The sequence below is a fragment of the Pinus tabuliformis genome, chromosome 9 (genome assembly GCF_031772625.1).
Source record: "Pinus tabuliformis cultivar Carrire ecotype Pingquan chromosome 9, CPIR1, whole genome shotgun sequence".
In the NCBI taxonomy this organism is placed as follows: Eukaryota; Viridiplantae; Streptophyta; class Pinopsida; order Pinales; family Pinaceae; genus Pinus; species Pinus tabuliformis.
In genome coordinates this window covers 1,645,119,108-1,645,144,684 of record NC_142307.1, presented here as the reverse complement: position 1 = coordinate 1,645,144,684, position 25,577 = coordinate 1,645,119,108, and the positions used below count along the sequence as shown (strand labels likewise).

General features: G+C 36.2%; 1 long non-coding RNA gene and 1 pseudogene across 1 annotated transcript; one reads left to right on the top strand and one right to left on the bottom strand.

Moving 5' to 3' along the window:
- Positions 1-272: 272 nt before the first annotated feature.
- Positions 273-9,994, top strand: LOC149155149 (protein COBRA-like; annotated as a pseudogene).
- Positions 9,995-18,084: 8,090 nt separating this feature from the next.
- LOC149155148 (uncharacterized) lies at positions 18,085-18,913 on the bottom strand. Its single transcript, XR_016263721.1, has 3 exons — positions 18,763-18,913; positions 18,463-18,569; positions 18,085-18,341 (listed from the first exon to the last, which is right to left on the bottom strand). It is a non-coding gene; the product is annotated as an uncharacterized LOC149155148 (long non-coding RNA).
- Positions 18,914-25,577: the final 6,664 nt, after the last annotated feature.

Genomic DNA, 25,577 nt, shown 5'->3' with positions numbered 1-25,577 from the left:
GCTCATACATACTAGAGACACTGTCCACTTTTGAACCATACTATTCATCAAGGCCATAAAACTGTTTTTCATTGTTTGGACTCTGAATAATGAAATTTGTCTTCATGAACTTCATCCTCAATAGCTAAGTTTTGAGGTTGCAGACCAACATTTGAAACTCAAATATTCTCATAAGCTTCTTGAGGTTCATCGTATGATGAATGAATCAGTTGATGATCTCCAAATTTCAAAGAAACTGCATTAGACAACATGGGACAACCATCATTTTGGCTAATGTTATAATTATTATGTGATTTTCGTTCTTCATCATCGTGAGTTTCACTTTTGTAAACCTGTTCAATTTTCTCTTCCTTTTCAACTACATGATCTTGGTATCTTTCAATTGCATCTGAATTCTTAAATCCATACTCGTGAGTTTCGTTATTAACAAGTGAGATGGGATTTTCCTGAACAAAAGTAGCTGAAATGTACTGTATGGTGCATTCTTCACCATCTCGAACTTCATTGGATGATGCCTCCTTTCTAAATAACAATTATTTCTTGTCAATGAAAAACCGTCTCCTTTCTAATTAAGACAAGAAAAGGAATTATCTTTATGTATCCCATGGAGTATAATGTTTTATATGCAATTGTGTCTTATAACATGATAGTGTTGCACCCTAACCCAACATACAACGTTGTAACAATCCTAGTTCCCTTGGGTGTGTTTTGAGAAATGAGGTCATCCTTTTATTAAAATGCATGCCCCATTGGCTCATTTTTATTTATTTCAAGTTATGCGCAATAAATGGCCACATTGAGTCACTTGATATCCACCATTCTAGGAGATGCACTGGGATGATCTTTTGCTTGGATATGTGATCATGTGTTTGGCACTAGACTCTAATTCATTAGCATGAAATAGGTTCCAGAGGGGTGTTATGGAAATATAATTGATTATCCTTTAAACATCTCAAATCTCCACAAATCTGCGCATAGGTATAATACCAAGCCATGATATTTGTAACTTGGGTCTTTGAGAAGTATGAGGCATGAAATTGGCATTATTTGGTTTAATCCCACACCAACATTTACTGATAAATTGATGAAACCAGAGCTCATCGGCATTCATTGCATTGTAATTCATTTGAATTCACTTATTCCATGTGTGGTTAACTATATTGGAGGGTTAAACATAATTATGAGTTTTTATACCCTCTCTTCCACCAGTACTCTACATTAGTTTATGACTTTTCATTTTCCAAGCATATTTCAGGGTTCTTTATTGCATATTGGTGCTCTTCTAATGCAACACACCATATCGCTTCATCTACCATAATAATTCTTTGGAATCCAATTAGTAGTTTCCATGCATGCTTAATATGCTTCATATGCATTGCCTTTCAAATGTTGATTTCACAGTTTAATATAAACTCGCGATAATTTATTTAAATATTTTATATACAAAATGATGTTTGTTTGTTAGGAACATTGTTATTTTTTGAGCACCATATATGGAACCTCATTGGTTTCAATCCATAATTGCAGAGAGTCAACCAACAAGACTTTCATTTAATTTTCTAAAATCTCTCACTTTAATCCAACTTATGAATGTTGTTATATAAATGATCGAACAGACACTAACTGTGGCAGAAAACTATCTTGAGGCATTATCTCGGTAGCAAATCATCCCTGAGACATTATCTGACGCATTGGCCTATCTTTAAGGCATTATCTATAGCAGTACATTAAATCTGAGGCTTCACTGTGGTAGCAAGATGTCTATGAAGCAATTCTGAGATAAAAAGATACCTCTGAGGCATTGTTGATGACAACAGTTCATCCCTAAGGTATCAATTGTGGCAGCGAACCACCTATAAGGGATTGTTTGTGGCAAGGAATCACCCCTAAGGTTTTTATGTGGCAGCAAATCATCTTGAGCTATGGTCTGGGGTTTTGAGGCAAGCAAGGTCTGGTTTGGAGTTGATTGTGGCTGCAATGCGATAGTGAAGTAATGTCTATAGGAAACAAGGAGATATTCTACTGAGATTACTTTGCATTATGCGACAACAATTTAAGACAATGCATTACCCTTTGTAATATAATCAAGAGAACTCCTCAATAAAATTTATATTACATGCATAGAAGTTTAAACCAACATATTTTAGAATAATATTATGGTTTTACATGTTGTCATAAATTTCAACATTTATTTATGTGATGATCCTAACTAGTGCCCACAAACTTTTCTTCACAGATTTCTATTACATTATTCTATACAAAATGGCAGACCAGGTATTTATTTTGCTTTTGGTATTTTTATTATTTATGTTGTTGATTTAGTTAGAGGTTGGATTTGTTTTTAGAAATAAATTTAAAATGATACTTCAAAAGTTTGTTTGTGAGTAGTTAAATGCTTGTTGGAACACTCTAATAAGCTTTCCTCAAAGTGTTGGACAGATCTTCAATGCTCACTCAACACATATTTGGTGTTACCGATTCTATTTTCTTATGGGTTTTTTGATCAAGTTTTTCTTATTTTTATGTTATTATGTGTTTTTTTAAGAATGTACCCATGGGTGTTACCGATTCTACTATGTGGGATTCAATGATATTCACTACTTTTATGGAAATGTTAACAAATGCACGAGGGCAAGATGCTGCTATGATGATGCATGACGTAAACTTGAATATTGTCTTTTATATGTTCAATTATCTTATATTCCTTATAATATTATGTTAATTTATGTTTGTGGAATGCAGGCAATCACTAAAGTCATTCCAACCCCTATAACACCTTATAAAACATCTAAGGTAATGATAGTGGTAAAACTTGATCAATATTTTTGTGCATTTAGTTAACTTATTTCACTATATATATTTATTAATATTTGTGTTTTTACTAATCGTGCATTTTGTTGGCATGCAAGATTCATTTATGCCCCTCAATACAATCAATGTTGGCATGGAGGGATCATTAATGCCCCCATATACATCTAATGTTATGGAAGATGTAAGATTCAACCATTTATTTATGTGAGTTTGATTATGTTATTTGTTAAGAAATATAGGGCATATATTTAATAAAGTTTTTGCACAACGACTCCATAATTTATGAGTTGTTACGAAGAGCTAGATCATGCTTTCAAATGGATCACCCCATCCGTTTTTTTCTTCTTATACATACAATACTATTTTAACAAGTAACCCAAGCAATATATTATTCCAAAACATGATGTCAAGTTACTTTTTTAGGGTTTTTATGTAATCAAGAGGCCTTTTTAGGATTTCTTAAATTCAAACCTTAGATCATACTCTTTTCCCTTTATGTCATTCTAGAGTTTATCCCATGCCCTAGAAATCAAATCATAGGGAACAAATACCTTAATATTAAGGTTTCTAAATACTAGGGTATTTCTTAAAATATAAACCCATATATTCAACCCTACTACATCTTATGATGGACCCTTTAGAAGAAAATTATTATACATACCTCATTTACACCTATCTGTGCTGATTAGTATTTTGGTTGCCATAATTATTTGCAACTTTACTAGACATTTCATTGATCGTTTTCCACCTTCATGACCTTCTTTTAATGAGTCTTCTGAGATATTGTCATTCTATAATGGGACTTGCTTCTTGATTTGTTCATGAAAGCCATGTCTCCCAAAAAGAGGACAGAAAGGATTGATATGTGTTAAATTTTAATAACTTAAACATGCATCGCTTTAGCTTCTAAGGAGCACACTAGGTTGTGAGGGTCCAAACATAAACTAATTATGTGTGCAACAAAACAAATTTCTAAGATACTTTGTTTTTTTTATGAGTACTTACATATTATGGGCATCACTAAGACTGTTGCGGGTCCTAACTTGTATTATTTGTTTGAATATGATCAATTTGATATTCTTATATTTGTGTTGTATGTAGATGACCTGGTTCTAAAAGTTAGTTAAAAAAACTCTATCCCATGCTGCAAGAAGAAACTAGCAAGTGAAGTTGACATGAAGGACATACACCTCATGTGTTATTTCTTGGTCTTGGAGGTTTGGCTAAGTTGAGGTGAGGTGGTCCTCGACTAGCGATAAGTAAGCAATTGAGATTCTGAAGAAGTTTCAGATAATGGACAATAAACGATAGGCTACTTTTATGATACATATTTTGGATTTATCAGTATATTAATATTCAAATTTGGTTGATTCGTCATCGTACAAAAATTATATAGGTTCCCTAACATATTTGGTAGAATTTAGCAGTCAAATTGCTGTGTGCATGAGATCCCTTGTCTCACAAACAAAGGGGGCTCAAAAACCAATTTAGTGTCTAGCTTGACTGCTAATATATGGTTGAGCTGAGGTTGCTGCAAATATGATCCATGGTCTAAGGTATGCGAGGTACTTAAAGGGCTCACTCGCATAGTGCTTTGAGCTACTGCATGCTTTAGTGGATTTTGACAGGGCTAGAGATGCAAGTGGCAGGAAGAGTGATTCATGGTTTTGTTTCATCTTGGAGGTTCAAATATAATATCTTTGCTAGGATGGGATACCCATGCATGCAAGTTGAAGAAGTCCCTTTCTGGGCTAAAGTAGCCTCTTTTGCTTGGTACTCATGGATTTATGAGTACTTACAGATTATGGGCATTACTAAGACCATTGCAGGTCCTAAATTTTATTATTTGTTTGATTATGATAAATTTGATATGCTTATATTTGTGTTGTGTGTAGATTACCTAGTCCTAACAGTTAGTTTAAAAAACTCTATCCCATGGTGCAATAAGAAACTGGCAAGTGAAGTTGACATGTATTATTTCTTGGTCTTGAAGGTTTGGCTGAGTTAAGGTGAGCTGGTCCTCGAACACGGGTAACTAAGCAATTGAGATTCTGAAGAAGTTTTGGATAATGGACAGTAAACCCTAGGCTACTTTTATGATACATATTTTGAAGTTTTCATTAGATTCAGATTCAGACTTGGTTGATTTGTCAATGTACAAAAAGTAGATAGGTTCCCTAACATGTATGGTAGACTTTAGCAGTCAAATTGTTATGTGGATGAGATCCCTTGTCTCACAAACAAGGGGGGATTAGACAACAATTTAGTGTCCAACATGGCTTTTAATATATGGTTGAGCTAAGGTTGCTGCAAATCTGCTGAAAAATGCATGTTCCATCCTTTGATGTATTTTTCTGTCCAATTTAGTTCAAAATTATTTTCTGTCATAGCAGTCTTGCAAATGGTTTTTATTATTTTGGATTCAAATGAAAAAGTAAACCTCTGGCTCATGTACCTTCTTTTTATCTGGCTCTGCTTTTACAAACCAATGTCTTACAATGTTTCCAGTTAGCCTGCTCCATTTTCATTTATCAATTTCTTATGCTTTGTCTGGTTACTAGGTCGATAGGCCTTCCTATGCATCAACAATCGTCAACAATTTTACCCTTCTCTGTTCGATCAAGTGAGACACTTTCAACCGTTGATTTGAAGTGTGACTGCTTTTTACGAATATCGGTTGAGTTTTTACTACTTTTTCCCATTCTTTTATGTCACTCTTGAAGATATTTTTACTGCTTTTTCCAATTCTTTTATGTCACTCTTGGCCTCAGAGTTAATCGTTTCTTTGGATATTTTTACACGCCAAGATTTATAATATAAACTTATTTTTACCATAAAATTTGGCAAATTTTAAGTTTTAAGATCAATTTCCATTCTTAAACTTTTCCATCCTTATCAAGGATATGAATACAATATTAACGTAAAATTTATCTACATTGTGTGCTTTACAGGTGCTTATGATCCACTGGATCCAAATAGTAACATAATGATCAAATGGGATGTTGTGTCCTGGACTGTAGATGGATATGTTGCAAGTAATGCCCTTTCATAAAATAGGTCTTGATTATAATTCCATTTCCTCATTTTCCTGAAATAGATGTTGAGCTTTTCTGAAGCTCATTCCTAGTAGCCTACAAGTTAAATTCTCAAAGCTTAACATGATGACAAATTTGGAAAACCATCAAGTCAGGTAGAGTTTATTTTGTTATTGATGAAATTTTTTGATAAATTGTGTTATATTGATTGGTATGTTCGATATTTTGAGTAAATACTTCACTCATTTTTAATTAGCTTTATGTCCCTGAAATTAAGTAAGTATTCACTATAAACATTGGTACAATTTACTAAAAATTCCCTGAAAATCTTCATGATAGAACTTATTTTACTCTTTGCTGAGTCTAATGAGCTTCCCTCTGTAGGTGGTCGTGACCATGCACAATTTTTAGCAGTACCACCATATACCAAGCCCCCCAGGATGGACTTTGGGTTGGCACTAGGAAAAAAAGGAGGTCATCTGGGCTGTGGTTGGTGGCCAGACAACAGAGCAAGGAGATTGCTCCAAATGGAAAGTAGGTGTTCCACACTTTTGCAAGAAGGACCCCACCATTGTTGATCTCTTACGTGGTGTGCCTTACAATCAACAATTTACTAATTGCTGCAAAGGTTGAGCATTGGCATCTTGGGCTTAGGATCCTCCAAATTCCATCGCATCCTTCCAAGTTAGTGCGGGCAACTCAGGGACCACTAACAAAACTGTCAAATTGCCAAAGAATTTCATTTTGAAGGCTCCAGGACCAGGTTATACTTGTGGCCCTGCTAAGATTGTTAAACCCAACCTGTTCTTTAGTCCAGATCGATGCAGAACCACTCAAGTTATGAGTAATACGCTATTATAATCCCTCATAGTTTTTATATTTTTGAATGTTATATGTTTCACTATGAGCTGGCTAAGTCTTATATTTGAATTTCCCTTGTCCTTGTGCAGTGACATGGAATGTAACATGCACATATTCTCAGTTCCTGGCTCAGAGAAGCTCAACATGTTGTGCCTCCTTATCATCATTCTATAATGATACTATAACACCATGCCCTACTTGCACCCGCGCTTGCGAAAACAACATAACTCAACCTACTTGTATTGAGTATGATCCTTATTCCCTTGAAAATTCATTCAATTAATTTTAAATTTGCAGATTTGTGAAATATTTTAAGATCTGACCGATAGCAGCAACTTATTTTTTCTTTCTGGTTCATTACATTCCAAAATATTTTCAACAATATGAAGTCATTTCTATCTTTATGGCAGATTGGTAAAATATTTTAAAATCAAATAAATATGTAATTAGGTTACTGTTAATAAGATTTCAAAATATTCTTAAAATCTTCAATCAAATTAAATGCGGCAAAAAAAACCTGATCTTCTACCAAATCTAGATGCATCGGATTCTAAACTGTGTTGTTAATTTGATGCAGTACTGATTCACCAGTTCTTAAGTTGCCGAGGACAAATTCTGCCACAAACACCTTTGGGCCACCACTTCTATGGTGCACCCATCATATGTGCCCGATCAAAGTACACTGGCATGTGAAGCTGAATTACAAAGAGTATTGGAGAGTGAATATCATAGTGACAAATTTCAATTACAGAATGAACTACACCGACTGGACATTAGTTGCACAACATCCAAACTTTGATAATGTAACCCAAGTTTTCGGCTTCAACTATAAATCTTTAACTCCATATGGATCGATCAGTAAGTACATATTTCAAAAACATTCACTGTTATTGATTTTAAGCGCAGTTAATTTAACTATATCTATCAAATCAAATTTTCATAATATTTTGGAATCTGCAATCAACTATACAGACTTCTGGTTAATTGTGATTAAAATATGAATTGATGTTATTCACCTGAAGCCTAACCTTATTTCATATTTAGGGATATTTTAGAAATTTGATAGAAATGAATGAATTCATCTCATGTCCATCAAATTTCAAAGATATTCTGAAATCTGCAAGACTGTTAATTGTAATCTGTATACGAATACTAATACTGTCAATTAAAACTACCTGCGCTTGATCTGGTTCGACGTCTTCTCATCCAATCCAGCCGAGACACAGACCCAAACTTGGTTAGCTTTTCCACTTTTCACCCATGTGGTGACCAATAAATCACTGTTGTTCGGGTTATTCGGAGGGAGGACAGTCAAACATTCAGTGCACTCCACTCGAGTCTGAATGTGCAGATCCTATCATCTTAAATATTTTCGTCATGTAATTCTCTCATCTTGGAATTTGAAACAGTGTTGGATCTTGTTATATTTATTTTGTTTCCCATAAATGTAATATTGGAGGGCAACTCGATTAATGGCAATAATTGATGTCATCCATCATTCAATTTTGATGGCTTTCAAATTTTACAAGCGGTCCAGCCAAATCAAAGAAAAATGGAGGAGGTAGTGTAGGCTTTAGGGTTTACATTGATAGTTCTCTGCTTCTTCCTCCCAAGTAAATATTGTGCTTCCACTGGTTGGTTAATTTTTTTGTTGGTGAGTAGCCAGGCCAGCTATCCTTTTCACTTGGTGGACTATGTGGATTACATAGTACTTGGCCTTCGTTCCTTCTATTTTTAACAGTTCAAAATGCTGTTTAATTTCATTATTTTATCTCAGTGGTTGAGTTTACAAGTTTTTACAGGGCATGAAATAGATATGTTGTGATTTATGAGTTTCTTTGCACATCAATATATTATTTCCAGATGAGCAGGTACGTGTATATTGATACCTTACATCTAAATTAATTAGAGAAATTGGTCCTGATTCATTTCACAGAGTTCTAACCAACCATATTCATTAATTAGAAGTGTTGAGAGTGGGGTATGTATTTCAGAAGGAATCATAGTAGTTGATAAACATCATGGGATCATGAGCATATCCATGAATGGCTCTTGGTATGCTATGAGAAAGAAGAATGTTTCATGGAATTTGTTTTCATATATTTCTATTCATAGTATTCTCATTTCATTTACTCTACCAGATGTTAAATTGTTATTCTAAAGCACCTTATGATTGGACTGTACAAGAAACCTGATGTTGTTGTATCTATTTTGTGATGTTATATGTTAATCATTAACAATATTTGATTTCATACATCTGATTCCAATGGTTTTCTATTTTTTCAGGTGTTTATTTATTTATTTATTTTTTCGACAGAAAAAATGGATAGGGCATGGGCATGTCGAGATCATGGAATCGAATAGATGGATGGGACTTATAGTGTTTTCAGTAGTAATTATCATCTTCTTCACCTGCCCACCAGCCACGTAGATTGTTCAATATTTTACTTTTTTGTCTGTGGGTCTATGTTTTCATCCTTCGGGCGACCAATAAATGATTACTGTTTGGATTTCTGAAGGGAGGGAGGGAACTTAAACATTCGATGAATTCCACCTCAGTCTGAATGTGCAGATATCTTAAATATTCTCATAAGTAATTCTCTCATCTCAAAAATTGAAACAGAGTATCAATTCACATCTTGTGTCAGTAGGAGGACATGTTATATTTATTTTGTTATTAAAGCATGGTTTGAGTTTGACAAGCAGTCAGTTGTGACCTCCTATGCACCTTCAAAATCTCCAAGATGGAAAGAATTTTGGAGTGATTCTGCATAAGAGAGGTCAAATTCTTCTCTCCACATCATTCCCGAGATATCTGGTAGCTTTTTTTCCTTGAGCTTTACTGTGTTATAAAAAATCCATATTTCTTTGAAGATGAGTTCTTCTCAAGCGAGTGTGTTCGAAGATATCTACATGAATCTTTGGACATGGTCTTCAATTCTCTAAATTGGCAATTGGCTCCATGGTATGTTTGCATCTTCAAGATAGGCTTCTAAGCAAGATGAGCTCTTCATTTCTCAAGGCATGCAGCAATGTTTTTAGAGTGGAAGCTATAAGGAGACTCATAATTTAAAGTAAGCTACCTTAGTTGTTCATTAGGAATTACTCAATTATACTCTTTATCTATTTGTATGCTCCAAACCCTGCATTCTAGCACTTGCCTCATGGATTCATAAGTTACATTCTTTATTTAGTGACTAGTCGATATATTCAAACTATCATTTGTGTATGCAGACTACTATGGAGGGCTCTGGATGTTCTCGGTGTTGCAGAGTCCCTTCGCCTGAAGCATCCGCAGTTACAGGGGTATTGTCATTACATCATTCAATTTGATCCTCTGTACTTTAACTCCAGCTACTCTTCCCACTATAATTTAGCTTCTTGTATGCCAGTTTACAGGGCACAGGTGACTTCCTTCCCTTCAGCATTTATCAAACATCTCTTGTACATTGGCTTTGGACAATGGTAAGTATGCCAGCATAACTCTTGGCTGATAAATGTCTCGGAAAGCATGCAAGACCATAGCAAACATAGATGTAGAAATTGTAAAAGCTCACCATATTATTGTTTCTACCCTCATGCATTCAGGATTTGATCACCAAAACAATAAGACCACAATGGCCAACACACAACTTATCTCAAGGCATGCAGCGTTGCGTTTAGATTATAAGCTATAGGGAGACTCACAATTTAAAGTAAGCTACTTTAGCTGTTCATTAGGAATTACTAAATTATACTCTTTATTTATCTGTATGCTCCAAACCATGCATTCTATCACTTGGCTCATGAATTCATAAGTTACATTCTTTGTTTAGTGACTAGTCGATATATTCAAACTATCATTTGTGTACGCAGACTACTATGGAGGTCTCTCGATGTTCTCGATGTTTTAGAGTCCCTTCGCTTGAAGCATCCGTAGTTACTGGGGTATTGTCATTATATCATTCAATTTCATTCTCTATACTATACCTCCAGCTACTCTTCCCACTATAATTTAGCTTCTTGTATGCCAATTTATAGGGCACATGTGACTTCCTTCTCTTCAGAATTTACCAAACATCTCCTGTACACTGGCTTTGGACAATGGTAAGTACGCCAGCATAACTCTTGGCTAATAAATGTCTCAGAAAGCATGCAAGACCATAGCAAGCATAGATGTAGAAATTGTAAAATCTCAAGGTATTATTGTTTCTGCGTCTAGGAGATGGCTTCGGCACTCCCTCATTGCCACTATGACATGATGTACTTTCTATGCCGTTAACTATTATGAAATATCTCTCGTACATCGGCTTTGGAAAATGGTAAGTATGCCAGCGTAACTGTTGGATGATAAATGTCTCGGAAAGCATGGAATACCATAGCAAACATAGATGTAGAAATTGTAAAAGCTCACCGTATTATGGTTTCTGCCCTCATGCATTCAAGATTTGATCGCCAAAACAATAAGACCACAACGGCCAACACACAACTTATCTCAAGTCATGCAGCGTTGCATTTAGAGTATAAGCTATAAGGAGACTCACAATTTAAAGTAAGCTACTTTATCTGTTCACTAGGAATTACTCAATTATACTCTTTATTTGTCTGTATGCTCCAAACCCTACATTCTAGCACTTGCCTCATGAATTCGTAAGTTACATTCTTTGTTTAGTGACTAGTCAATATATTCAAACTATCATTTGTGTATGCAGACTACTATGGAGGGCTTTGGATGTTCTCAGTGTTGTAGAGTCCCTACGCCTGAAGCATCCGCAGTTACAAGGGTATTGTCAGTACATCATTCAATTTGATCCTCAGTATTTTACCTCCAGCTGCTCTTCCCCTTATAATTTAGATTCTTGTATGCCAATTTACAGGGCACAGGTGACCTCCTTCCCTTCAACATTTATGAAACAACTCTCGCACACCGGCTTTGGAAAATGGTAAGTATGCCATCATAACTCTTGGCTAATAAATGTCTTGGAAAGCATGCAAGACCATAGAAAACATAGATGTAGAAATTGTAAAAGATCACCGTATTATTGTTGCTGCCCTCATGCATTCAAGATTTGATCACCAAAACAATAAGACCACAATGGCTGACACACAACTTATCTCAAGGCATGTTGTGTTGCCTTTAGATTGGAAGGTATAAGGAGACTCACAATTTAAAGTAAGCTACTTTAGCTGTTCATTAGGAATTACTCAATTATACTCTTTATTTATCTGTATCCTCCAAACCCTGCATTCTAGCACTTGCCTCATGAATTCATAAGTTACATTCTTTGTTTAGTGACTAGTCGATATATTCAAACCATCATTTGTGTATGTAGACTACTATGGATGGCTCTTGATGTTCTCGGTGTTACAGAGTCCCTTCGCCTGAAGCATTCGCAGTTACAGGGTTATTGTAATTACATCATTCAATTTGATCCTCTGTACTATACCTCCAGCTACTCTTCGCACTAAACAATGTAAACTTTGAAACGGGAACTAATACTGTTACCCGTTTCGTAGAGATAGGAAAAAAATGACCCGATTTTCAAAAGTGGTGATGCAGAATACACATGTTTTTTTTAGAACATGGTTTTTGGAACTTTAATTTTTTTTCATGTTCAAGGATGAAATCAAGTTTTATAATGGTAGTGATTTTCATGCTGATTTTAAAAAGTGAGTATTCTGCATCACACCCTTTTTTTAAAAGACCTATTTTTTGACTTTTAATTTTCTAGTGTGTGAAATGTAAAAAATTATTTTCTAAATTTGATAGTTTTTTAAGTCGTCATTTTATTCATATTTTCTCGTTCTCTATCTTAATTTTTTTATTTTTTTTAGGGGGGTTTTTATTGTTTTGCATTTTTAAATTAGAAAGTCGATAGTTTGAATTTTAGATAATCTACATATTTATACATCCTTAATTAATTTTTCAATCCACATGAAATAATTGTTTCTAAAAAACAACATTTTTTAACAATGGACATAAAAATAACCATTTTTAACATAAATATAACGAAAAAACTAAACGTTTTGATAATTTTTTGCTAGAATTAACATGTCAAAATCACAATTTTTATACAAAAATATTAACTAAAAATGATCAAATAATAGTTTTTTTTATGAATTTCATGTCAAAAAAATAATAATAACAACTTTTTTTTTTCAAAAAATAATAATTAACTTAAAAATCAATGCGAAAATCACAGTTGTGCTCTCTCTTTCTTTCACATACCAGACTCTTGATGGAAATTTCACCTCTTTTGAACTTTTCCAATATGAGATTAGCTTCTTATCACTTAAAGCACTTGAAATATTTGTAGGCATGAGCTCAGGTGGAGTTCGTTCACCAATGTTTTTTGAAGATACACCTTTAAGACTCTTTGGTCCAGAAAGATTCACAGAAATTTTCCTTGATGCCATTTTCCTAAAAAAAAACACATAAATTAGTAAATAAAAAAACATATTAACTTAAATTAACAACAAAAATATATCATAAATTTTTTATTTGTATAATCAGAATTGCCCAGCCACCTCTAACGGGCAGGCGGGTCGATGGGCGAGCGGGAGTTCAGGTGAGGGATAATGAGACTAAGTGCACAATTAGGCAAGTATGGGCGAGCCCCTACCCATGCGCCCCCCACAACCCCCTGACGACTACATTGAAGCCCCAGCCCCATTAACTTATTCCTCTCACGAGAGATCTCTTGTCTAGATTCACTACACATTAATAATTAAAGTAACACGCCTGATCCAATCTCCGAAAATGATGATGATGACAAATCCCTCGATATGATTACCAAGTTACTGTACTCCCTGGATCCATCAAATCTGTGTTTTCTCTTTGTTTCACTCGCCAACTCTGTATTTCTTCGTGGTCCATCTTTTGCATGCCATGCTAGATGTTTGTTTTCAGCTGAATTTTCTATTTGAACGAAGCTTCCTAAGCTTCCCCCCTCCCCGGCCCCCTCCCCTTCCCTCACCCTACACCCTACTGTCCCCCCACACTCCCGCGCCCCATCCCCCCTCGCCCCCCGCCGCCGCCCCCCTCCATCCCCACAAACCCCCGCCCCCTCCCCCCCCAAACCCCCTACACCCCCCAACCCCTCCTCGAGGGAGTAAACTTGTTTGAATAACAATAGAAAAGGTGTTTGGTTTTTTCAATGCATGGATAGAGAGTGATTTGTTGTTGATATTTAAGTAATGATATTTTGTTTATGATTGAATTTCAACTTAATCTTTAGGTCTTTCGTTGTGATAAGAACACACATGTTTGACATCATATTCTAGTCTAAAAATGTTGTTTCTACATTGATACATAGCTTAATCTCAAGTCTTTTACAAGTAGTTAAAGTGCCAAAAGGCACATGCAAGGGAGGTTGTGGGCTATTAGCTATAGAGCAATGAATACTACCATAGAGGGACACAACAATCACAAAAGGAGTCATTTGTGAGGAGATAATTGAGACTTAAGTAAATATGGATAAGTAGGTGGCAATCTAAAACAACTTAACATATCTTCCTTATTGTGTAGAAATCAATTTTAGTAATGTGATTGCGTGCATAAAATGAGTAAATATTTCCTTCAAACTTAAATCATTTAAACATCAAGCTTTGCATAGATGGTTTGTTTATTGAGTTATCAACATGAATAGTGCATGGTTTATTACCTTTTGCAAAGATTGGCCTTTGAATAAATTTTGTATGAAATGTTTTGACAACATTTATCCTTCTATTAAAAATGTAAATATTAGAAGATATACTTCCATTATTTTGGAGTTCCACCTAGGTTTCCATTGTGTCTTTTCTAAGCCATTTTTCCTTCAGTGTAAGCATGTGTACAAATTTATTTATTTATTTATTAGAAAAAGTCAGAACAACAATTAGAAGCCCCGCTTCACTCTAACAGTGATAATCGTAATAATTAGAAAATATGATGGTATTCAACCTTGATTGAGGAATCCCCATGTATGGTCCATGTATTAGATATAGAATATGGATATGCAAGCATTGAGAAGTTTCTGTGTGATTGGAGTTTCGTAATGAAGCGGCAAGTTTTCTATGAAATTGTTTGAAAATGAAATAAATAAATAAATAATAGCCAAAGTTTTCACATCTACTTTTTCATTTTGATTTTAAACCATCTTTATATGATTTTTAAGTTGGTGTTTTTGGCTCATTACTTTTTTATTATGTAAATAAAAATATTGGTTTAACGCTTAACGACGATGGCTTAACGTTTGTTCAACCCAACCCTCAAGTAGTGCAGTATAAGCTTCATTTGCCAATAAAGTTTAACAATTTTCATATATTGGTTGAAGCGACCTCGTGTGTGTCGAATTTTTGGTATCTAGTCCGCCCATTTAGTGAGAACCTCCATCTCTGAGAGGAGATGTCTATGTGGTGAAGCTTCCCCCTCAACACATGTGAGCTCTTCTTGAATGTGTCCTAGTGTGAGTTCATGATAACACGATGCAAAATCCTTCAAACGATGGTGCATGCAATCATTTCCCTTGTGGGCCCACTCTTGATAATACAAAACACCCATTTGAACTCTTGCTCTCTAACGAGGCATGGGAAAAATATTAGAGCACTATAAAATCCTAGGCAAAGGATAAGACAAACTAAGGAAGTTCAGTGAAATGGATAGCTGCCATGTTAATCAAGAACCAAAGCACCATCATAGTACCCTCCCAAGGAGTAATCCTGGAAAGTCAATTTAGGAGGAGGGAGAGGAAAGGAGGAAAACCCCAAGATACCAACCACCAAGAGATACCAGAGCCGAAACTTATAGAGAACACTCAAGGAAAAGTGAGCATAAAGCATGATAAGCTAAATGGAGGGAGGGAAAAGCACCATGGTTGAGGAGATGGGATGCTCAAAGACATGACAGGCAAAGGGAAGCCAGGAAGGAGAGCAAGAGCCAATGACAACATGGGGGAAAGATCACAAGAAAATGCATTGGGGAGGAAAGAGAGAGAAGAAAAGTTGTAAACTCAATCCTTTGAGTAGACCAAGCACCGACCAACCTACAAGAGAGCAAAAACAAAGAATTGAAACCAATTCTGAATTGCAAGACAACATTACCAATTCCATGTCGTTGTAGCAAAGTAGAAATGGAAACAACATCCTCAGTAGGTGGAGATGTTGTTTTTGCAAGAAAAATTCTAGCAATTAAAACCACATTCGAGTCAGGTTGGGTGTCTCACCATCCCAAAACCACAACAATCCCTAAGTTCTCCAACCTCGTCGACCCCTATGAGACTCTCTCCATAGGAAACACTTTTATGAATTGTTGCAGACTAAGCGCCATGGGAGATAATGCACTTCCATTATCATCACACGAGTGAGAAATTGAGTATTACACATACTAAATACCAAGCAACGTAGTTAATACCAAGCAACTTAGTTCTAATAGCATTATCATTATGAGGTAACAAGTGATAATGGTTGCTCACTTGCCAAATGTCTCACCATTAAAACATTCTCTGAGACATATTGTCACATCTCTCAATCAATCGACCACATAAGATAGCAATAACCCACCCCTTCCTTTTCATAAATCACCCCATCCAAATAACATTTTATATATTATTGATCCACATCATTAGTTAATTTAATATTTTTATTTTAAAATTAACAAAATTATATCTATATATATAATTTAAATATTTAAATATTAAATTTTTAATCCGATTAATTTAAAAAATATTAAAATTATAATTTTTTCCAAAATATTTGGTAAGTTTTCGTTACGCTAAATCCATTTTTAAATCCAAACCGCTGCTCACACGGGAGTGCTCCACTAAAGAAAGGATGAGAGGGGACTCAACTATTGTTGTCTTTACTTTATAATATCTCAAGGCCGTGTGACCTAAAAAGTCAAGACAATTCGCCAAACCTGTAAAAATGGAATTTTGGATATTGTGAAGCACACTTTTCATCATATGTGACAACCACTTGCAAACAAAATCTGACGTGGAAAGCTGGTGGTGAAAAATATACCATTTCTATTTGTTTATTTATTGGCATACTCGTTGTTTATTTATTTAATTTTTTGGCATGTTTGATTTTTTATTTTTTTATTTAAATAATTTTTGGCATGTTTGTTGTTGGATATTTAAAAAATTAACTGTATCTCGGATATCACCACTCATATTAGCTCTGCTTCTGCCATTCTCATGCACTGCCTCATTATTGAACCATCGTCATTACTGAACAAACGTTAAGCCATCGTGGTTAAGCCATCGTCATTACTGAACAAACTATATGACTTCTAGCGGGTCGATTCCTAGAATCGACCCGCCACCGGTCAGGCGGGGCGGGGCGGCCCGGGGGTGGCGCTACGCGACCGCAGCGCCACCCCCGGGCCGCCCCGCCCCGCCCCGCCCGACCGGCGGCAGGTCGATTCCCGGAATCGACCCGCCAGAAGTCATACAATTTTAACGCTTAACGACGATGGCTTAACGTTTGTTCAGTAATGACGATGGTTCAATAATGATGATGGTTCAATAATGAGGCAGTGCATGAGAATGGCAGAAGCAGACGTTTCTGCATATGCAACTCCCATGGCCTAACTCATCCCTGTCTCTATTGTCTGCCTACCATTATGCCATATATACATTTAATATATTCATGCCTGTGCACATATAGATTTAATATATTCATGCCTGGCCGAGTCGTGGAACCCCTTGAATCCTCCTCCCTTCTTTCCTCTCTTTCAAGCGAATATTGCAGAGAGTAACTCTATGAGAAAACTATTCGCCGGCCTACCCTAATGAATTTATTATGACCGAGTTTTTCGCTGAATATTTTGAGAATCAGCAATTTAGCTAAAGATGCCTTTTCGATAAGTAACTTCGGAATTGAAAAACTTAATGGAGCTAAAGAAGCTTATGAGCACTTAGCTTATGTATATAGCATTGCTTTCAAATAATTAACAGCGCCCGTGTTTATTGCGAAATATTCGAAGAATCAGTAATGTATATAAAAATGTCCGTCCATGAGTTACTGAAAGTGAAAGTAAGTATAGATAGTAGTGAAATCATGTAATTTTTTTGGTTGTTTTCGGTTGTGATAAAAAATTGTTAAAATAACAAATTTATAGAACATAATTTATATTTTATAAATTATTTATTTAAAAAATAAAATAAAATTATTTATACATTTAAAAATTTATTTTAAATAATAAAATAGGATAATCTTATAAAAACAACACATATCATAAAAACATATAATAATGAGGCTATAAAGTATAGGCTGTAAAGCTGGAGACAAACAAGTATAAATGTTTGCGTTTTGTTATATCCGAATCCGCATTGCATTATATGATATGATAATATACTCAGAATTATCATTACCCAAAGTAGGTATATTTGAACATTAGATAACAGAATGGAAATCATTCGCTCAATAGGATTTTATGGAGGTTTTATTACCCAAATACTCATAAACCAACCACCATTCTGATCTCTCTACACAACGGCCTATTATGTTCACAAGTTTTCGATGTCAATTTCGCCCACAAACTTAAGTTCATTCAGAAATTCTTTCCTTCCTTGCATAAATTGTAAAGATATCTTTTCGACATCTACTTGGCTTCTTGAACAAATTATAAGGATAGCTTTTCGACTGTTGCTACGCTTCTGTTTGGAGTAGTACCTGAGAGATTCAAAGTAATTAGCTTGAATATGGTCTTTATATTACATCCAAAGCTTCAACAACGAACAACTCACCGGCTAGACTATTACAATGAATGATATTATAAATTAAGCACTAATACCTGTATATCATCACGGAAATTTTCTGTTGCAATTGTCAGTGTTTCCATGCTAAATACTATTGGCTGACCCTGCCTAATATGCGAGGCTTGCTCGGTTTCCCCGCGACCTGTATAATCAAAATATTTCAGGGGCTACATCAGAAACCTCACAAGCTATTGGTAAGTGATCTGTTGAAAAACACATGTAATGATTCTGTTCGGACTATTAATTATTTTTCAACAATGATAAAAAACAGTTTCAAAAAGAAATTAAAATAATTGGGCTGGCATAAAAGTGTTTCATTACAGACCATTACAGACCATTTTAGCGAAAAACTGCAGACTGGCTCATACCCTCTTCTCGCCTTCCCAAATTTTTTGGAGTTGCAACCACGCACACCAACACCTAAAATTATTGGTATTTTTCCTGAAGACCTTTTCGAGTGGTTAGCCATGTAATTAAATGCTTCCAATTTTTCGCCGACCTACCCTAATGAATTTATTATGACACCGAATTATTTTATGGCACATTGCTTCATTTAGTTGGCTACAGACAGAAGTTTTCTCACAGAGTTACTCTCTGCAATATTCGCTTGAAAGAGAGGAAAGAAGGGAAGAGGATTCAAGGGGTTCCACGCCAGGCATGAATATATTAAATCTATATGTGCACAGGCATGAATATATTAAATGTATATATGGCATAACGGTAGGCAGAAAATAGAGACAGGGATGAGTTAGGGCATGGGAGTTGCATATGCAGAAACGTCTGCTTCTGCCATTCTCATGCACTGCCTCATTATTGAACCATCGTCATTACTGAACAAACGTTAAGCCATCGTCGTTAAGCGTTAAAACTGTATGACTTCTGGCGGGTCGATTCCGGGAATCAACCCGCCGCCGGTCGGGCTGGGCGGGGCGGCCCGGGGTGGCGCTGCGGTCGCGCAGCGCCACCCCCGGGCCGCCCCGCCCCGCCCGACCGGCGGCGGGTCGATTCCGGGAATCGAACCGCTAGAAGTCATACAGTTTGTTCAGTAATGACGATGGCTTAAGGTTTGTTCAGTAATGACGATGGCTTAACGACGATGGCTTAACGTTTGTTCAGTAATGACGATGGCTTAACGTTTGTTCAGTATTGACGATGGCTTAACGTTTGTTCAGTAATGACGATGGTTCAATAATGAGGCAGTGCATGAGAATGGCAGAAGCAGAGCTAATATGAGTGGTGATATCCGAGATACAGTTAATTTTTTAAATATCCAACAACAAACATGCCAAAAATTATTTAAATAAAAAAATCAAAAATCAAACATGCCAAAAAATTAAATAAATAAACAACGAGTATGCCAATAAATAAACAAATAGAAATGGTATATTTTTCACCACCAGCTTTCCACGTCGGATTTTGTTTGCAAGTGGTTGTCACATATGATGAAAAGTGTGCTTCACAATATCCAAAATTCCATTTTTACAGGTTTGGCGAATTGTCTTGACTTTTTAGGTCACACGGCCTTGAGATATTATAAAGTAAAGACAGCAATAGTTGAGTCCCCTCTCATCCTTTCTTTAGTGGAGCACTCCCGTGTGAGCAGCGGTTTGGGTTTAAAAATGGATTTAGCATAACGAAAACTTACCAAATATTTTGGAAAAAATTATAATTTTAATATTTTTTAAATTAATCGGATTTAAAATTTAATATTTAAATATTTAAATTATATATATAGATATAATTTTGTTAATTTTAAAATAAAAATATTAAATTAACTAATGATGTGGATCAATAATATATAAAATGTTATTTGGATGGGGTGATTTATGAAAAGGAAGGGGTGGGTTATTGCTATCTTATGTGGCCGATTGATTGAGAGATGTGACAATATGTCTCAGAGAATGTTTTAATGGTGAGACATTTGGCAAGTGAGAAACCATTATCACTTGTTACCTCATAATGATAATGCTATTAGAACTAAGTTTCTTGGTATTAACTACGTTGCTTGGTATTTAGTATGTGTAATACTCAATTTCTCACTCGTGTGATGATAATGGAAGTGCATTATCTCCCATGGCGCTTAGTCTGCAACAATTCATAAAAGTGTTTCCTATGGAGAGAGTCTCATAGGGGTCAACGAGGTTAGAGAACTTAGGGATTGTTGTGGTTTTGGGATGGTGAGACACCCAACCTGACTCGAATGTGGTTTTAATTGCTAGAATTTTTCTTGCAAAAACAACATCTCCACCTACTGAGGATTTTGTTTCCATTTCTACCTTGCTACAACGACATGGAATTGGTAATGTTGTCTTGCAATTCAGAATTGGTTTCAATTCTTTGTTTTTGCTCTCTTGTAGGTTGGTCGGTGCTTGGTCTACTCAAAGGATTGAGTTTACAACTTTTCTTCTCTCTCTTTCCTCCCCAATGCATTTTCTTGTGATCTTTCCCCCATGTTGTCATTGGCTCTTGCTCTCCTTCCTGGCATCCCTTTGCCTGTCATGTCTTTGAGCATCCCATCTCCTCAACCATGGTGCTTTTCCCTCCCTCGGTTTAGCTTATCATGCTTTATGCTCACTTTTCCTTGAGTGTTCTCTATAAGTTTCCGCTCTGGTATCTCTTGGTGGTTGGTATCTTGGGGTTTTCCTCCTTTCCTCTCCCTCCTCCTAAATTGACTTTCCAGGATTACTCCTTGGGAGGGTACTATGATGGTGCTTTGGTTCTTGATTAACATGGCACCTATCCATTTCACTGAACTTCCTTAGTTTGTCTTGTCCTTTGCCTGGGATTTTATAGTGCTCTAATATTTTTCCCATGCCTCGTTAGAGAGCAAGAGTTCAAATGGGTGTTGTGTATTATCAAGAGTGGGCCCACAAGGGAAATGATTGCATGCACCATGGTTTGAAGGATTTTGCATCGTGTTATCATGAACTCACACTAGGACACATTCAAGAAGAGCTCACATGTGTTGAGGGGGAAGCTTCACCACATAGACATCTCCTCTCAGAGATGGAGGTTCTCACTAAATGGGCGGACTAGATACCAAAAATTGGACACACACGAGGTCGCTTCAACCAATATATGAAAATTGTTAAACTTTATTGGCAAATGAAGCTTATACTGCACTACTTGAGGGTTGGGTTGAACAAACGTTAAGCCATCATCGTTAAGCGTTAAACCAATATTTTTATTTACATAATAAAAAAGTAATGAGCCAAAAACACCAACTTAAAAATCATATAAAGATGATTTAAAATCAAAATGAAAAAGTAGATTTGAAAACTTTGGCTATTATTTATTTATTTATTTCATTTTCAAACAATTTCATAGAAAACTTGCCGCTTCATTACGAAACTCCAATCACACAGAAACTTCTCAATGCTTGCATATCCATATTCTATATCTAATACATGGACCATACACGGGGATTCCTCAATCAAGGTTGAATACCATCATATTTTCTAATTATTACGATTATCACTGTTAGAGTGAAGCGGGGCTTCTAATTGTTGTTCTGACTTTTTCTAATAAATAAATAAATAAATTTGTACACATGCTTACACTGAAGGAAAAATGGCTTAGAAAAGACACAATGGAAACCTAGGTGGAACTCCAAAATAATGGAAGTATATCTTCTAATATTTACATTTTTAATAGAAGGATAAATGTTGTCAAAACATTTCATACAAAATTTCTTCAAAGGCCAATCTTTGCAAAAGGTAATAAACCATGCACTATTCATGTTGATAACTCAATAAACAAACCATCTATGCAAAGCTTGATGTTTAAATGATTTAAGTTTGAAGGAAATATTTACTCATTTTATGCATGCAATCACATTACTAAAATTGATTTCTACACAATAAGGAAGATATGTTAAGTTGTTTTAGATTGCCACCTACTTATCCATATTTACTTAAGTCTCAATTATCTCCTCACAAATGACTCCTTTTGTGATTGTTGTGTCCCTCTATGGTAGTATTCATTGCTCTATAGCTAATAGCCCACAACCTCCCTTGCATGTGCCTTTTGGCACTTTAACTACTTGTAAAAGACTTGAGATTAAGCTATGTATCAATGTAGAAACAACATTTTTACACTAGAATATGATGTCAAACATGGGTAAGGGGGGGTGGGGGAGGAGGGGGGTAGGGGGTAGGGTAGGGGGTTGGGGGGGGGTGGGGGGTAGGGGGTTGGGTAGGGGGTTGGGGGGTGGGGGGGGGGTGGCAGGGTGGGGGGTAAGGGTGGGGGGGGGGGGGGGGGGGGGGGGTGGGGGGGGGGGGGTAAGGGTAGGGGGTGGGAGGGAGGCGGGGGGGGGGGGGGGGGGGGGGGGGGGGCCGGGGGGGCAGGGGGTAGTAGGGGTTGGGGGGGGGGGGGGGGGGGGGGGGTAGGGGGGGGTGGCGGGGGGTGGGGGTTGGGGGAAGGTAGGGGGTAGGGGTAAGGGTAGGGTGGAGGGGGGTAGGGCGCGAGGCCCATGGGGCCGGCGTTAAGGAAGGGGGGGAGGAGTTGAGATTGGAGGGGAATGGGAGTTAGGGGGTGGGCTTATGGGGAGGAGAGTTGTGGGGTAGGGAAGGAAGAGTTGGGGAAATGGTGCATGGGTGGGTGAGTTGGGGGTAGCAAGGGCTGGCGCATGGGTAGGGCAGAAGGGGGAAGAGGGCATGGGTGAATGGGAAAGATCGGTAATGGGTTGGGGGAAGGGGGCACGACGACGGCCTACCCACGGTTATTGGGTGATTGAGTTTGAATAATTGTTTAAGACAGTTTATATAACTGATGTATGCATCGTATCTTCAAATAAAATTAATGTTTTCCATATTTTGTTAAATGAGAAGTTATGAAGCATTTTTATGTTGTTGGATTATGTCTTAAGTATGATAAATTTTATTGTTTAAATATCTACAATGCAATATCAACTTAGAGATATAATGTCTGTTTTATTCAGTATACAAATAAAGACTTTTGAATTCATTCAGTGATATAATTTGTTCATAATATCATGTTTTTTTAGTTTTATAGTAAAAAATTTCAATTTCTTTTGTATCTAGCATGTTGTGGTTGAAAACATGTTAAATTTATACTTAGGAAAGAAAAAAGATATTCTACCAGAAACATTAATGTGTTTTTTCCTTAAAATTTAACTTTGTTTGAGACATAAAAAATTGGTTTTATTAGCATTTTTTAAAATGTTTGAAAATTGACCCTAAAAAAAAAAATCATTATTCCAGTATCAACACTTTCGTTTTGAAGCTATATTTTGCACGAAAATTTCGTAGTAAATTTCGTAGTCACTGCCATTTTTAAAACACGTTCAAAATTGACACCTAAAAAAAAAAACATCGTTCCAGTATACACACTTTTCATTTTTAGCACTGTTTTTGATGTTTTTTTGGGGCTTTTTGGCTAGAGTTCCCGTTTTGAGTTTATAGTTCCCGTTTCAAAGTTTACATTGTTACTATAATTTAGCTTCTTGTATACCAATTTACGTGGCACAGGTGACTTCCTTCCCTTCAGCATTTACCAAACATCTCTCGTACACCGGCTTTGGACAATGGTAAATATTCCAACATAAATCTTGGCTGATAAATGTCTCAGAAAGCATGCAAGACCATAGCAAACATAGATGTAGAAATTGTAAAATCTCAAAGTATTATTGTTTCTGCATCTAGGAGATGGCTTCAGCACTCCCTCATTGCCAATATGACATGATGTACTTTATATACCATTAACTATTACCAAATAGCTCTCATACACCAGATTTGGAAAATGGTAAGTATGCCAACATAACTCTTGGTTGATAAATGTCTCGGAAAGCATGCAAGACCATAGCAAACATAGATGTAGAAATTGTAAAATCTCACCGTATTATTGTTTCTGCCCTCATGCATTCAGGATTTGATCGCCAACACAATAAGACCATAATGGCCAACACACAACTTATCTCAAGGCATGCAGCGTTGCGTTTAGAGTAGAAGCTATAAGGAGACTCACAATTTAAAGTAAGATACTTTAGCTATTCATTAGGAATTAATCAATTATACTCTTTATTTGTCTGTATACTCCAAACCCTGCATTCTAGCACTTGCCTCATGAATTCATAAGTTACATTATTTTTTAGTGACTAGTCGATATATTTAAACTATCATTTGTGTATGTAGACTACTATAGAGGGCTCTCGATGTTCTCAGTGTTGTAGAGTCCCTTCCCCTTAAGCATCCGCAATTACAGGGGTATTTTCATTACATCATTCAATTTGATCCTCTGTATTTTACCTCCAACTACTCTTCCCACTATAATTTAGCTTCTTGTATGCCAATTTACAGGGCACAGATGACTTCCTTCCCTTCATCATTTACCAAACAGCTCTCATACACCGGCTTTGGAAAATGGTAAGTACACCATCATAACTCTTGGCTGATAAATGTCTTGGAAAGCATGCAAGACCATAGCAACATAGATGTAGAAATTGTAAAAGCTAACCGTATTATTGTTTCTGCCCTCATGCATTCAGGATTTGACTGCCAAAACAATAAGACCAAAATGGCCAACACACAACTTATCTCAAGGCATGCAGCATTGCGTTTAGAGTAATAGGTTTTTAGTTTTACCGTTTACAGGGGGTTGATATTGGTGCACCTAGTGGACAGTTAGAAAAATGTCCATATTCATTTGAATATTTTCAAGATTACAATGACCGTAGGGCTCACTAGAGGGGTCTTCCATGGTAGATAGTCCATGCCATGATAGAATATGGACTCCTAAAAGGTGTGAACCCTAAGTTTAACCAATAGAAATTCAAAATCATATAAGCCAATTCTTATTGGGCACAACATTCTTAACATTCTTTGCAATCACAGCGCCTATGAAACCTTGTATCCAAAAACAACATAATAAAACAGAGGAGAAAAAATATGGCTATCTAGATTGATATTAGGTAGCTTTTTATTTCGCATCTAGAGGGTACCTTAAACTTCTATTTTAAAAAAGAATCTCACTTACATTAGATGTTTTCTTGATTTTACTATTTTGTTATCCAATGATTCTCCTCTCAAATCCCTCACTTTTTAGTCTGGTTGGTTCTTTCAGATTAATGCTTCTACTTCTCTATTTCAGATTTAATGCTTCACCTACTGCTTCTTTGTCTAGGGTATACCTT